General features: G+C 34.8%; 2 pseudogenes across 1 annotated transcript; both read left to right on the top strand.

Moving 5' to 3' along the window:
• The first annotated feature begins 43 nt into the window (after positions 1-43).
• On the top strand, positions 44-6214 carry LOC132172012 (cysteine-rich receptor-like protein kinase 10; annotated as a pseudogene). Its single transcript, XR_015912037.1, has 7 exons — positions 44-900; positions 2030-2170; positions 4208-4332; positions 4540-4750; positions 5043-5280; positions 5620-5779; positions 5882-6214. The product of XR_015912037.1 is annotated as a cysteine-rich receptor-like protein kinase 10 (transcript).
• A 6544-nt stretch (positions 6215-12758) lies between these two features.
• LOC148589938 (uncharacterized) lies at positions 12759-13544 on the top strand (annotated as a pseudogene).

Below are 13544 nucleotides of genomic sequence, written 5' to 3'. Positions count from 1 at the left end.
AGCAGAAAGGCCAGAGGCAAGAAGTTGGTGATGATAATTGATAACAAATGGCTCGCCTGGCTTCAATCTCTGCGCGACGACCCTTTTTGTTCTCTCCATCCTGATTAGCTTCTTCCTTAGCCAAACCGGAACTGAAGCTGCTCCAATTTACGTCTACCATGTCTGCCCAAACACAACCACTTTCACCGCCAACAGCACCTACCAATCCAACCTCAATCGCCTCCTCGCCTCCCTCACCTCCAACGCCAACCGCAGCACGGGGTTCTACACCACCACAGTGTCGTCCGGGAACTCCGTCGACACGGTCTACGGCCTCTTCCGCGATCCTCTGCCGGGGCGATCTCACTGCCAACGCCTGCCGAGACTGCGCTGCCTATGCAACCAAAGACGTGGTGGATCGCTGCCCCAATGAGAAAGTGGCCGTGGCTGGGTACGACGAGTGTATGTTACGGTGCTCAAATCAGGCTATCTTCTCCCGCATGGTCACCGACCCTAAAATTCTCCTGACGAACGTACAGAAAATATCGGAGCAAAACCGGTTTGCCCTGCTGGTGAGGACAACGATGAACGATTTGGCAAGTGAGGTTTCAAATGTTGGGTCTGGGGCCAAGAAGTTTGGGACAAAAGAAGCGAATTTCACAGCGTTGCAAACGCTGTACACCCTTGCCCAGTGCACGCCGGACCTGTCGGGTTCCGATTGCAATAGGTGTCTCCAGATAGCGATATCGAATGTGGTGGATTGTTGCGGGGGAAAGCTAGGGGCCAGAGCTCTGTTTCCTAGCTGTAACGCTAGGTATGAAACTCTCCCGTTTAACCAGTCAGTAGCAACTGTTCCTCCACCTCCTGGATCAGTAGCAGCACCAGTTCCTCCACCTCCTGGATCAGTATCAACACCCAAAGGTAAAGTTTTTTCCTTCTCTTTTCTTTTCTCTTTTTTAGGATATATATTTGGCGTTGAAAAATCGACATAGATGAATGCGGGAGACTGGAGTGAGACCTTGAGCATGAGTAGCATTTTCTCCTGTATTTTTTTTTTTTTCTTGGTGTTTTAATGCTTTCTCTCCTTTCTTTTTCTTAAATTTAGTGACTTTTCCGGTTTTTTATTCAAAAGATTTTGGCTGTTGAAAGTATGACTGCTCTTTGATCTTAATTATTGATACTGTAGTGTTTTGTTGAACCATTTTCATATTTTAGCCGACTTGAATTGATGTAAAAAAAAAAAGTGGAAATATTTTGATGTTAATTTTTTTATAAAAATTTAAGTAAATACTATTAATGGGAGAAAAAGGAATTTAAAAAACGGTGCTTGTCTGTGTGTTTCCTGAGAAGATAGAAAAAGAGGATTTGGGGCCCGGGGGGTAATATGACTTTGTACGAGCCATTCGCATTTTACAATTTACAAGATTGGGACAATTAGGTACAACCACACATGCAAGATGTGAAAGTTCGACAAAGTAGGGTCATTATTGAAAGTGAGTCAATAATTAACCTACTTTAAATTTAATGGACTTCTTTGTATCAAGGCAAAGTTCTAAGATAGAATGCGATGCTACATGTATATATATATTGCTTTGTTCATTGCCCTTAGCTACTTTTAGTGTTCTACTTTAGAATATAGGTTACTGTTTTGCCCTTGATAGTTAATTGAAGCTTTTGTCCTAATTAATTAAAGTCTTTTTGGAATTGCGTTAAGAAGTACAAAAAATACTTTTAATATTTTAAAAGTTGTGTCAAACAAAAAGTTCGTATGTCTAATAAAAAATTTTAAAAGTACTTTTTATTTTTATTTTTATTTTTTCTAAAAATTGTCAAAACGCACTTTAAAAAAAAGTTTAAATTAAGTTTTTTCTAAAAGACTTTTTTAAAACCAAAAAAAAAAAAACTTTAAGCCTTTTACTTCTCAAACGCAATGTCAAATATGTTCTTAATTAAGACAGTCTAATGCATGTTATATTTAATTAGAAGCACTTCTGCTTATAACTCATTTTGCACTCTAGCTTATCAACTCAAGTGAAAATTGTTGATGCAGGAAAAGATACGATCTCAGCGTTGACAATTGTTGCCATTGTCGTTCCGATTTCTGTCTCAATTGTGCTATTTGTTATCGGCTACTGCTTTGTAATTAATAGGAGAGCAAGAAAAAAGTACAATGCTATACAGCAAGAGAATGGTATAGTTTTTTCCTTTTTATTTATTTTATTTTTTTTAAGGATATATTTGGCGTTGAAAATCAACATAGATGAATATGGTCTGAGCTCTTAGGAGCATGCATGAGTAGCATATATTTTCGATCTCTTATTATTATTATTTGGTGTTTTACTGTTTTCTCTCCTTATTTTTTCTTAAATTTAGTGCCTTTTTCCGGTTTTGTCTTCAAAAGATTTTTGCTGCTGAAGGTATGACTGCTCTTTAATTGATCTTAATTATTGATACCGTTAAACCCTTTTCTCTGAGTTATTGTAGCGGTATGTGTGGAAAAAAAAAAAATATTTAGTATAAAAAGTAAAAAGGTGATCTGAAAAAAATGAAAAAAATATATATATATATATATATATATATATATATATATTTTGTATTAATTTTTTTTATTTAAATAATAATAATAAAAATAAATAATATGATATAGAAAATAAAAAAGTGAGACTATTTTAATGTTGACTTTTTGTTAAAAAAAGAAAAAAGAAATGAAATGAATAGTATTAAGGGGAAAAAAAAAAGCGGTTTCAGAAACTGTGCATCATGTGTTTGTTTGTGTTTTCAGATAAGGGTGAAAATGAGGAATTGGGATTAGGGAAATAGAGTAATTCTAAATGGTTTATTTGTATTTTATTTGTGTCTTACTAAGAATGATATTGTTATTAATTATTCTTAGATCAAAACTTAATAATAATCAATTATAAGTTCAATAATAATTTTAATAGCTACATCATTTTTAATAGGACACAAACATGCCTTCTGAAATTACCCAGAGAATTATCACTTTGTACGAGCCTTTGCATTTCAAAAGATTGGAAAAATGACTTTAAAAAAAAAACAAAGAAAAAAGATTGGAAAAATTAGGTACACTCACTCATGTGCAGGATGTGAAAGTCACGACAAAGTAGGTTAATTATTGAAAGTGGGTCAGCTTATGAGTCAAATACAAACAGAACATCAATCCACTAATTAGCCATCATAAGCACCAGATCAATTATTTTCTTGTCTGCATCGAAGAAGTTACCTACGAAAGCGGGAATTGAAAAAGATGAGGTGACCATTAGCTTGATTTCGTCATTTCAGCCATTTAAATTTAATGGAGTTCTTTGTAAGCCAAACTTCTAAGATAGTATGTGGTGCTACCAATTATATATATATATTGCTTACTTTTAGTTTCTACTTTAGAATATATATAGGTTATTGTTTTGCCACTGTTGATAGTTAATTTAAGCGAGTAATGTTAGGTACCATCTTCTTATCCTTCTAAAATTTTCTTAAAATTGATGTGGCTTTCAAAATTACCATTGGATCAAAATTCAAGTATGATTCATCTAAAATTTAATAGTGATTTTAAAACCTACATTAGCTTTAGGAGGATTTTAAGAGGATAAAAAGATAGTACCTAGCATTACTCAATTCAAGCTTTTGTCCCAATTAATTAAAGTTTATTTGGATTGCATTAAAAGTATAAAAAATACTTTTAATACTTAAAAAGTTGTGTTAAACAAAAAGTTCGTATGTTTGATAAAAAAATTTAAAGTAATTTTGTAATTTTTTTACTCTAAAATTAATATTCAAAACACACTTTCAAAAAATTTTAAAATTGAAGATTTTTTCTAAAAAATTCTTTTTTACTTTAAACGCTTTACTTCTCAACACAATTCTAAACATTCTCTTAATTACGATAGTCTACTGCATGTCATATTTAATTAGAAGCACTTCCACTTATAAATCATCTTGCATTCTAGCTTATCAGCGCAAGTAAAAATTGTTGACGCAGGAAAAGATACAATCTCAACTTGGCAATTGTTGCCATTGTCGTTCCGATTTCTATCTTGATTGTGCTGTTTGTTATCGGCTACTGCTACGTAATTAATAGGAGAGCAAGAAAAAAGTACAATGCTATACAGCCAGAGAATGGTAAACAATACATAATTTGATTTTGTGCATTAATCTTATATTCCCTAATGTTTAGCTTCTTGTTACTTACATTTATCGTTTTGTTGTGCAGCTGCTAATAATGATATTACAACCGTAGAGTCCTTGCAATTTCATCTTGCTACAATTGAAATTGCCACCAACAAGTTTTTAGATGATAATAAGCTTGGTGAAGGAGGATTCGGCGTCGTTTACAAGGTACAAGATTCCTTTTCATTGTTGCGTAGTTGTTGTTTTTTTAAAAAAATAAAAAATTGTAAGGATTCTACTTATTTAAGTACACAGAAATATAATTTTTTGCATCAAAATTAAATCTGACATTTTTCTTGCAATTTGATGTTTGGACTATATGAACTTTAAATGGCAAATTGTTATAATTAATGACTAGTTGATATACATTTTTAGGGTATACTTCCTAATGGAAAAGAAATAGTTGTAAAGAGGCTGTCAAGAACTTTTGGACAAGGAAAAGAAAAATTTAAAACTTAAGTTATATTGGTAGCCAAGCTTCAACATAGAGATCTTGTAAGGCTATTGGGATTTTGCTTACAAGGAGAAGAAAAGATAGTTGTCTACGAATTTGTGCCCAACAAAAGCCTTGACTACTTTTTATATGGTTTGTCCCTTATGAACATATGTCTAATTTCTTGTGTGTCATATGAAATGCAAGGATTTGACAATACATTTAAGAAAGGTTCAGCTTACAATTTGGTTTTTTCTTTCCCCCAAGTAAATCGGATGCCATTTGCTTAATTAACTATTAACAAATTTATTAAGTGTAGTTGAACTAACAAGCGATAAATAGTTCATTTGAATTTTACTTTTCAATTCGATGAATAAGTTCAATATTTATATCTTACTTGAGTTGATTATTCTAACCTGAATATTGAGTTTTGATGAATATACAGTACCTGGACGTCAAAGACAACTAGATTGGTCAAGCTATTATAATATTATTGGAGGGATCGTTCGAAGGTTTCTTTATCTTCATGAAGATTCTCGACTTAGAATTATACATTATGATCTTAAAGCCAGTAACGTTTTGTTAGACGGAGATATGAATGCAAAAATTTCAGATTTTGGTATGGCAAAGATTTTTTAAGTTGATCAAACTCAAGGAAACACTAGTAGAGTTGTTGGCACATAGTAAGTTTTTAATGTTCGCCCATTTTTGCAACTAAAATGATTTTTTTTTTTTTTAAGAATTAAAAACATGGTTTTAGAATTAATATAGGTTAATTAATTTTTTTTATTGTACTGACAAATTAACTACAGGTAACGGGGAAAGGTTTTTTAAAAAAAGGCAAATCTAATATACTAGAAATTCACTTTAGAGATGCATGCTTTTCACTCTAACCTTCATGACAGCATGAATGTATATGTTGATTCATGTTGTTAATTAAATATGTTATGTGCATTTGCATAAGCAAGTGAGCATGACTTACTTACAATTAATATTGCCACGTCCATGATGCTGGTTTGCAGTGGTTAAATGGTTTCACTACTTTCAGAATATGCTATGTATAGACAGTTATCTATAAAGTCTGACGTGTATAATTTTGGTGTCCTAATTCTTGAAATTGTAAGTGGCAAAAAAGTTAGTTCTTTCTATCAATCAGATGGTAACAAAGACCTTTTGAGTTATGTGAGTAGTATGAACCAAATATTCTGATTTTGTTTTCCTATGTTAATGCAAACATCATCACATCCATGTAATATTGTCACATTACTTGTCCAATTGGTACAGGCCTGGAAACATTAGACGGATGGAACGCCATTGGAAGTGTTGGATCTAAATATGAGAAATTCTTACTCAAGAGATCAAGTCATCAGATGTCTCCATATTGGTGTACTCTCTATACAGGACGATCCAGCTGAAAGACCCACAATGGCATCCATAGTTCTCATGCTTAACAGTCAATCCATTTCTTTGCCATCATCACTTCCTCGACAACCAGCATATTTCCTTCATAGTCGAACGGGACAGAAGCCTTTAATGGAACAAGAGTCGGATCAATTTACAAGCAAATCAATACCATTGTCTGTAAATGAAGCATCCATTACTGAATTATGCCCTTGATAGTGTGGGTAGTAAGAATTAGGATTCTCTCCAATTCAAAAGAAAGAAGATGAGCCAATTACTTAAACTATATATATGAGGGTAAAATGGTCCAAACAAAAAGTGAAATTACCATTTCATCATCATAATATAAGTAACCGGTTCCTCTCCAGTTCTTTTGAACAAAAGATGATCCGGGTCTGGGTGTTAAAGGCTTTAAGAGAATTAATAAATGTTTATTAAGTCATTATACTTGAACCATGAGTTGAATATTATGAGTATTAATAAAGAATTTGAACTTTATCAAAGATAAGAGTGAATGCCAATCAAAGGCTTTGCCTATTTTGACTGGATGTCAATTAATTTTCATACAAGATAGTCAAAGGTTTGCTCCAACAAATGGTATCAAAGTCAAGGTTATGGGTTTGACTAGTCGCAGAGCGTCATATTGATGGAATGATCGTTGAGGTGCAATAGTAGCACTCCGCTCATGCGAACAGCTCTTATGCCTTGCAGGGTGTGATTTTGAATGCCATAAAAAGTTTTAATTTTCTTTACTTGATGCCAATTGATTTTTAGATGAGATTGTCAAAAGTCCCATCCAACATTGAGCGGAGTAATAAGCTTGCAATACAATATGTATAATTCACCAGATTAGATTTTCATTTATTTATTTTTTTAATTTGTAGTCGCTGAAAAAAGAAAGCCTATTTGCATGCATTACCGTGATCATAAGACCTTGGTGATTTAGGACGGCGCGGCTCTCTATGTTCTGATTTGAGTTGGGGTTGGGAGCAAGAACACCATGGAAAAAAGCTCTATGAATTTGAAATGGACAAAATACTTCAGGTTTTTGTCGGTAAAAAAAAAAAAAAAAACTGGCGATAAAGTCTTCTAGACTGATCGAATTTACTGCAAATAAAGTACTTAAATTAGGGCAGACAATTTTTAAAACCATAGGTAAATTTGACACAAATTTAATATAAAATTAATGAATTATGATCGAAAGGCTTAACTCGTTTAATTAAATTGAGAAAATTACGGTTGACATATATAGTTTTATATACATGCATAAACTATTAAAAGAGAGTCTGAGCTTAAACTTTTTTTTTGGAACGGAAATCATTTCCTTGATAAAAGATCAAGAGCATAAAACTATTTTAACACAGTCTGCATAGAGCATAAAGCTCTGAAAAATCATAGCAAAATGCTATAAGGTTACAAAGTCATAAATACAATCATAAATTCTTACAAACAAGTACATGCATATTGCCCCATGTACAACCACAGTTAAGAAATAGATCTGCTTCATGAAAACTAGATCTAGGTCGTGGATAGCCCAAATACGTACAAAAAAACAAAAACCAAAACAACAAAAAACCTAAAAATCCGGCCGTGAGAGATAAATCTCCACACCGATCTACTCCTCCTCCGCCTTAAGGTCAAGAGACAATTCACATCCTCGACCAGATGGTTAGGACAAAAAGAATAAATAAAAAAAAAAATCAAAACAAAAACAAAAAACAAAAAATCCTCACAAGCAGCAACTGAGGAGCACAACATCGTAGACATCTCCAGAAAGACACGTCTTGGCTGATGAAGAGATCCAAGTTTGAAAGAATTAGATATAGATCTAGATCTAAAACACACCCACTAGGAACGGAAACCATGGAGAAGACATCGAGCACTGCTACCAGGGAAAGGGGAGGAGGGAATATCGTCCCTCCAACTTTTAGTTTGAGCTCATACTTGAGTGAAAGTATTAAAGTATTGATTAAATGATTAAATTTACATATTTCTATCAACTAAATTTTTAAATAAACATTAATTTAATATGCAATAGCTATCTTTAGAGAGCAATAGTGAGTGTACCGGGTTGGTATGGGGGAAAGTGGGCAGAGTTCTGTTTCCTAGTTGTAAGGTTAGGTTTGAAGTTTACCTGTTTTACCCGTCAGTAAACACATCGGCGCCAACGCCTTCTACTTGTTATCCATCATCGTAAGGTTTCCATAACTGATGCTGAGAAAGAGGAAAAGGTGGTAACTATAGCTAAGGGAATTAATTGTGTAATGAAATCCAATCTTCATAAGCTGTCTGCATTCTATCGTATGAGCAAATCATGTCTAGATTCAAAGTATGTGGAAGACAAAAGGAGAGCAAGTAATGTGGCATTCAATGCAGTCAATTAAGACTCAAAGGAAACATTCACACTCAATGCAAAGAAAGGAAACGTTAACCGTTATTTATTTATCGTTATTTTCCTCTTTAATGTTACAATTATTCCTTTATTCTCGCTATTATATTTGATGTATATAAGGGTGTCGTGCACACCATGTAAATTAATTCAAAATTATGTAGCAATACAAACATATATACATCTTGCAATTCAGAATTTTATCTGTACTCCAGCGCTTGTTCCTCCACCTCACAGAGTCACAGAATCCACATGTAAAGTTTTTTCCTTTTCCATATATATATTTTTTTAAGATCAAAATGACTTTGAAAATCAGCACGAATAAATACGGGAGTGAGCTCATTGGAGCATGAGTAGCATTTCTTGGGGGGGTCATTTCTCTTTCCTTTTTCGGTGTTTTACTGCCTCACTTTTTCTTAAATTTAGTGACTTTTCCGGTTTTTTATTGAAAAAAAAAAAAGATTTTGGCTGATGAAAGTATGACTGCTTTTTTATCTTAATTATGAATTTTTTTAGTACTCTGTGTGAGTGTGTTTTTTCTGACAAGGGAGAAAAAGAGAATTTGGGGCCCGGGGGGAAAGTATCACTTTGTCCAAGCCATTAACATTTTGCGAGTAGAAATATCACTCACGCAAGACGTGAGAAGCACGACTAGATCAACAAAGTAGATTAATTATTGAAAGTGCGTCAGCTAATGAGTCCAAATACAAACAGATCACATCAATCCACTAGCTAGGTAAGAAATTAGTCATCACAAGTACCAGATCGGTTATTTTCATATTTGCATTGAAGAATATCAATATGGGTTCTATATTCTTCGATCAATAGAGCAAAAATTAGCTAGGAAAACGGGAAAAAGATGAGGTGACCATTAACTTGATTTCGGTGTCGTTTACCATGTACACAATTTGTTTAGCATTTTTATAAAAAACATTCTTAACTTAAAACTATGGGGAAAATACACTTTACCCCCCCTTAAGTTGTACACCTAGGTTGATTTTACCTCCAATGTTTTAATTTTTTCAATTTACCCCCCCCCCCCCCCAAAACTTTAATGTTTTTGCAATTTTGCCATTCTGTTAAAATTGTCTGTTATTTTGTACGGAATTTGCAACACGTGCGCTGCACGTGCAACCCCGCTGAAAATTATTCCTGTAATTCCCTCAACCCCACGCGGTATGAAAAACCCACACATATCCTCCACGTGTTAAAGAAAAAAAAAACACAAAAAAACATAAGAAAAAAAGCCCTACCCCGTCGCTTTCCCCCCAACCCCACGCATATCCTCTACGTGTTAAAAAAAAAAAAAGACAAAAAACATAAGAACAAAACCCTACCCCGTCGCTTTCCCCCCAACCCCACACAAATCACTTTACACAGCTGTAGTGCCGTATCAAACGAAGTGGTCTAGAATCTTCTACACGGTTGATTCCGTCTTGGTCATCTTCGGAATACCCAAACGAGGTAATCAATGTCTTCTTTAAGTTTGTTTTTTCCCCGAAAGCAATGTTCCTTATCCTTTCTTGTTTGGGTAAACCGATTGTTTTTGTAAAATTGGGATTTTGGTAAATGTTTGTTTGTTTGTGGATTTGTTTAGTGGATTGTGAGAGTACATGGTATTTGGCTCATTTTTTGTGGATTGTTCCTTTATGTGCAATAAAATTTTTTGTTGGGTCGTTGTTTGGTAAAAGACAAAACCCTAGGTAGCGCCATTTTGCTTCCACATGATATTTAATTATTTGGGTAACGTTGGGTGCATGTGGTTTTTTTTTTTTTTTCCTCAAAAAGCAATGTTCCTTTTCCTATCTTGTTTGGGTAAACCGATTGTTTTTATGAAATTGGGATTTGGGTAAATGTTTGTTTGTTTGTGGATTTGTTTAGTGGATTTTGAGAGCACATGGTATTTGGCTCATTTTTTGTGGATTGTTCCTTTATGTGCATTAAAATTTTCTGTTGGGTCGTTGTTTGGTAAAAGACAAAACCTTAGGTGGGGCCATTTTGCTTCCACATGATATTTAATTGTTTGGGTAACGTTGGGTGCACGTGAGTTGCAATTTCATTTTAGTGGTCTCATATGACTTTGTTGTAACTTTTCCCAACAAACTGTATAGGTGTGTGCTACTTTTGATTAAATATTGGGAAAAATAGTGTAGATGTGTCCGTTACTTTTGATTAAAAATTAGGGAAAATTGTGTAGATGTGTGTGTTACTTTTGATTAAATGTTTTGGGAATGGTTAATGTGTAACACGTTTGGATTAATTATTGAGTTAGGGTTTTAGTTAAGTTATAATTAAATTTAAAGTTAAGTATATATGGTTTATATACTAAAGTTAAGCATATAATTGTTCATTTGTTTAGGGATAAGAGATAATGGGGATTAACTGAAACATATAAAATGTCTTCCTAAATATTTTGTATCTGATTAAATGCTGCATTTTACTTATCCACTTGTAGGATGGGTACTTCCAATTTGGTGTTTGAGGTGCGGTACCGGGGTAAGTTCGATTGGCACTTTGGGCGTGTTTATGTGGGGGGTGAGGTTGCAGTCCACCACGAGAGTTATGACCCTGACAAATTGTCTTATTTTGAGTTGAAAGATATGTTAAAAGAGTATGGATATAGCTCAGGAGACTTGATGTATTTTAAACACCCTGAAAAGGGTTTAGATGATGGGTTGTACTTGATAACATCTGACCATGATGTTATGTACATGGCTACTTGTCATACTGGTCATTACATTGTGCATTTATATGTACAATCTTTTGTAGAGAGGGAAGGTGGTGAGGGTGATGATGATTATTGTGACGATGATGACGCTGATAATGGTGAATGTAAGATCTATTTGAATGACCCCTGGTGGGCAGATAAACTTAGTGACAATGATGATCTATTTGATGTTGATGTGGATGATGGTGACGATGGGGTTGGTCCATCCAAAGGGACTATTAATAGGGATATGATACACTTTAAAGATGGTAATAGTGCTGGTGCTAGTAGGGATGGTGAGGATGAGGTTGAGGTTGAGGTTGAGGTTGAGGATGAGGATGATGATGAGAATGCGGATGAGGTTGAGGATGAGGAGGAGAAACATATTGATGGAAGTCATAAGGTACAAAGTGCCGGAAAAAATGCTTTTTTTTGAAGATGATGAGGAGGATGATGACACTAACTCAGATATGGGTAGAAGTGACATATTAGTGTCACCTATACCTAGTGATGAAAAAGATGAAGCAACATCTCTCCCTACCAATTGTGACTTCCATGCTGTGGACCTAAAGGATCCAACTTTGAAGCTTAAAATGAGATTTTCAAACATACAACAGTTTAGGGAGGTTGTAAAAGAATAGAATGTTAAGAGGGGGAAGGACATCTATTTCAAAAAAAAATGAAAGAATGAAGTGTATAGCTGTGTGTAGAGATGATAAGTGTCAATACCGAGTGTATGCCCAACAAATGGAGGATGAAGTGTCCATCCAAATTAGGTCTATGCAACCCAAACATGTTTGTGGCAGGAAATACAAGAGTTCAATAGTTAACTCCACTTGGATAGCAAATCAACTGATTAAGAAGTTTAAGGTTCAACCAAACATGACTTTGAAAGTGATACAATATGAGGTGAAGGAAAATTGGAGGGTTGATGTGACTCCGAGCATAATGTATCGGGCTAGGAGAAAAGCTGGGAAAAAAATTTATGGTAAATTGGAGGATCAATATGATAGGTTGTGGGACTTCTGTGAGATCTTGAGAAAGACCAATAAGGGTACTTGTATCATGATGAAGGTTGAGAGACCAAACCCTAATTTGCCTCATAAGTTTCAAAGATTATACCTTTCTCTAGATACAATGAAGAAATGATTTATAGAGGGTTGTAGGCCTATAATAGGGGTGGATGGATGCTTCCTTAAAGGTCCATTTAAGGGTCAACTCTTGGCTGCTGTGAGTAGGGATGGCAACAACAACATGTACCCTATTGCATTTGCTGTTGTTGAAGCTAAGACGAAAGACAGTTGGATTTGGTTCTTGGAAACCCTTGTCTCAGATCTTGGGACACATGATTGGCATGTTAGGCTTACATTTATTTCTGACCGACAGAAGGTAAGAATTATTACCTTATTATTTCTTAATCTTTTTTATTTTTTATTTTTAAAAAATAAAATGTTTTTCCTCATTCTAACTATATTGTCTCATATGTTTTATTTTTGTAGGGCCTTATACCTGCATTGAATGAAGTGCTTCCAACGATAGACCACTAGTTTTTTGTTAGGCATCTCTATGCCAACTTTAAAAATGAAGAGCATAAAGGAATAGCATTGATGGATATGCTATGGGGTGCAACATCTGCTTACACTAAATGAGAGTTTACTACCTATATGGAGGAGTTGGAGCGAATGAACAAAGATGCCTACGAGTACTTGAACAAGGTGGACCCTAGTTGCTGGTCAAGAGCATGATTTTGTGAGTATTCTAAGTGTGACCTCCTTGTTAACAACATTTGTGAGTGTTTCAATTCCTATATTCTTAAAGCCCATGACAAACCCATACTGACAATGCTTGAGATGATAAGGAAAAAACTAATGAGAAGGTACCATGCTAAAAGAGAGGGCATTGAGAAATTGATCGGAAAGTTATGTCCTAGGATAGTCACGAAACTGGAAGAAATTGGGATAGCTGCATCAGATTGTGTTGCAGTTTATGCTGGGGAAAACATGTTTGAGGTTACTTGTCCGATTGGGAAACAATTTGTGGTGGACTTGAGAAGGAAGTTATGTGGTTGTAGGCAATGGAAAATTACCAGTATCCTATGTCCTCATGCATTTTGTGCTATACTATGTGATTGCGGGGATCCTGAGGATTATGTCGATGAGTGTTATACAATAGAGAGGTACAAGAAGGCATATGCCAATATTATCTACCCAATGCCTAGTGAGGAACAGTGGATCAAGACACAACATGACCATTTGGAATCCCCTAGCTCAAGAGTGCAGCCGGGTAGACCTAAGAAGCAAAGAAAGAGGGGTCTAGATGAGAGTAGAGATCCAAAAAATTCATATAGAATGAGAAAATTTGGAACAAGGATGAGATGCTCTAAGTGTAAGGTTATGGGACATAACAAAATGGCATGTCCAAGCAAAAGGAGTGGGGCATCCAGTTATTAA

This window comes from Corylus avellana, chromosome 1 (genome assembly GCF_965113065.1).
Source record: "Corylus avellana chromosome 1, dhCorAvel1.hap1.2, whole genome shotgun sequence".
Classification (NCBI taxonomy): Eukaryota; Viridiplantae; Streptophyta; class Magnoliopsida; order Fagales; family Betulaceae; genus Corylus; species Corylus avellana.
The sequence above is the reverse complement of the archived record's forward strand: the minus strand, read 5'-3'. Positions and strand labels throughout refer to the sequence as shown.